This window comes from Pocillopora damicornis, chromosome 1 (assembly GCF_964200805.1).
Source record: "Pocillopora damicornis chromosome 1, jaPocDami1.2, whole genome shotgun sequence".
In the NCBI taxonomy this organism is placed as follows: domain Eukaryota; kingdom Metazoa; phylum Cnidaria; class Anthozoa; order Scleractinia; family Pocilloporidae; genus Pocillopora; species Pocillopora damicornis.
Genome location: NC_142670.1, coordinates 34673115 through 34676152, shown reverse-complemented (window position 1 = coordinate 34676152; position 3038 = coordinate 34673115).

Below are 3038 nucleotides of genomic sequence, written 5' to 3'. Positions count from 1 at the left end.
GGCTGATGTCATCTAATATCAGCATAAAAAAATATTAATTCTTGGAACCCTTATGACTGATGGATGAATCTAAATAGAAATTGAATTCGAGTGCTGTCTTTTTTAAAGCTTTCAATATTTTATGGTAAAGGGGAAAAAAGTCCCTGTCTATGGTCAGCAAAAGCCAACAAGAAAGATTAATAAACCGGTTGTAAAATCTTTTGTTGGACTAAGAATTCCAAAATAGGAACACGAAATAAAAAGAAAAAAATAATTGAAAGAGCAGCTTTGTGAATATAAGTTTTTGTCTTGTTTTAACGCGTGGAGTGATATATGTATCTAAGGAAGCTGTAGAATTAGGCTTTGCATTGCATGCCGGGTTAAAGGTCGGCCATCATGAATAAACCTCGTGCTAGCTTGTGTTTAGTCGAAGTCTCCTTTCTTCTTCGTCTGATACTACAGAAGCCATATGTATTCACCTTATAAGAAGGTTCCCTTTTATTTTGATCATAGACAGGTAGTAATAATAATCCTTTATTCACTGTAATTACTAAAAATATTTACAAAATAATGATAAAATCCATAAAAATCGAAAAAAACATGAAAATGTCAAATAAAAATCTAAGAACATTTAACGAATACACGCTTCGTCTACGTTTACTTCTTGAACTTTGAATAAGAAGATAATTAGAAAAAAAAGTAATAATAGTAATGTGAAGAATATTAAAAGTTTTAATCCTAAAAAATCTTGGTAGTTCGCTATCGATTCCAAAGCCCCTACTAATCCTAAATGTGAGGAATAGTAAAAGGTAGTAAAGGCTAGTTCCACTTTGATTCCCTATCACTATTCTTGTCTTTTTTAAAAGAAAATGACCTCAAATACACGTACGAAATTTTGTAGAGCGGATAATTATTCTTCTTTTCCTTCCTTAGCCAAAATATCTTGGAAAACAGGCCATTCAAAGTATCTCGATAAGTTCATATTATCAGGTTTAAATTACGCAGTCCATCAACATGCACCCGAAATGAATCAGTCTCTCAATTCTCGCTTACAGACTACTTAACAACCTAATTAAATAAGAAATAGGAATTCCAATGTGATCACTGAGCTTAGTTAGAATTCAGTTACGAGATGAATCATTGATAAACTTATTGCTAATTCATGGCGACCGATAAAAATATTCCATACTATATTTGGCGCTTTTCATCCTCTAAACATGAAATATAAAGGTGATTTTTATTCCTTTGGAAAAGCTGAACAAAATCCCGACCGTTGCGCAAAGTAAATATTATGTTCATGCATTTTTAATGTAAGGAAGAAAGAATGTACAAATTTTTTGGAATTTTCCTTCCTACAAAGAAAGTGCTTCCTTTTTCCCTTATGGTGTTCTCCAACCTCTTCGGCGAAGATATTGATGACACATTTACAGTTTTGGAGGAAATAAATTGAAATCCTCGCGTGGGGAATAGTTATCCTTTTATCCATCACTCAGCTGATAATTTTACAAGCTGCATGCTTTTTGTTTGTTCTCTGATGTCATTTGAATTTTTCACTTGATCGAGTTGATCGTTTTCCAAAATTCTCAACACTAATTTTCTTGACAATATAACGATGTTGGTAGAGGGAAATGAGATTTCGATGAATTGAATGAAGTGTTATCATGAATTGATTCAAGTTTTACTCATTTTGTCGTGTACTGGTTTTGACAGGGCGTCAAATGCACATCTAGAGCATAACTCACAGATACTATGGTTATAAACTGAAAGGAATCGAGTTGATTTTGCAGTGGAAAAATATTTTAGACATATTAGAAACTATATTGTGGTAAAGCACGTAGCATATTCATCAACAGGATCGACATCTGTACTGACTGTGTACATGTAGTTATCTCGCAATAAAAAGGAAGGCTTGCCACCTTTAGATAAAAAGAGCTCGTAATAGAATAACTAGATTCTTCATTGTTCTAAAACTTACCTTAAATTCTAAAACCGTTACTATTCGTTCTTTTTGGTAAGAGAACGGCTATTGCCCTTTAAACAACAGATGTTTCAATATCAATATATATATATATATATATATATATATATATATATATATATACTAGTTATATTTTGCATAATTTATGGTGCGAATGTCGCGAGAAACTATTCAAAAGTGTTTTTTAATCTTTAGATGAAGAAAAGCCACAGAAATGTTAGGTTTGCGATTTTGTGGTTTAACCGGTCTCGTTCTTATCAAAGTAAATCTGCTTAATATCATCATATATTGACAATAGAAGGAGAAATTGTGCTTTTATCACTCTACTGCAAAAATTGCAGCACATCATCAAAGAACTGACAGGAAAAAAGATCTGTATGCGTTGCGCGCTTTCTATATCACGTAAAAGAATAATTAATTCAGCAATTTTTTCAATCTCTCATCAGGACAGATTTTTGAAAAAGTCTTCTGGAAAGACTCCACAAAATCGAAGAGTTGTAAATTTTTTTTCTAAAGACTATGTCCGATACTCTGTGAATATAACTGTTTATCGTTCACAAACTGACTTCTTCGTGTCTTTTTCCTCAGGTGCCATTTGACTTTCAAATTAACGTTTGAACAACTTACAAGGAATATGTTTCCCTTTCAGTAAAATTCGAATCTCCATTGTAAAATACCATTACAAAACATACACTCTTGTTTATTATTTCGAGGATAATACTACTATTTGTGTTTTTCGAAGAATTTAGACTCTTTTCTATGTCGATCAATTAGTCGATTAATTTGTTTAACTTTTTTCGTGTCCTTTGTTTCTCAAAAAAGGCGGAAACGATAACATAAAAATCACAAAAATAGAGAAAACAAACTAAAATGATCGAATTACAGAACTTCAGAAGCTAGAATAGTTTAGGATAAATATTGTGGTAACAAACATAACAAAAATGATGTCATCGAAAGGATCGCCATCTGTCAACATCTAGGAAGCTTATATCCTATCAACAAAAAAATTCTCTCCACTTTCAAATCTAACTTTTGTACCGTATAGTGAGCGAGAGATGAATTAAACTATTATGAAACAAGA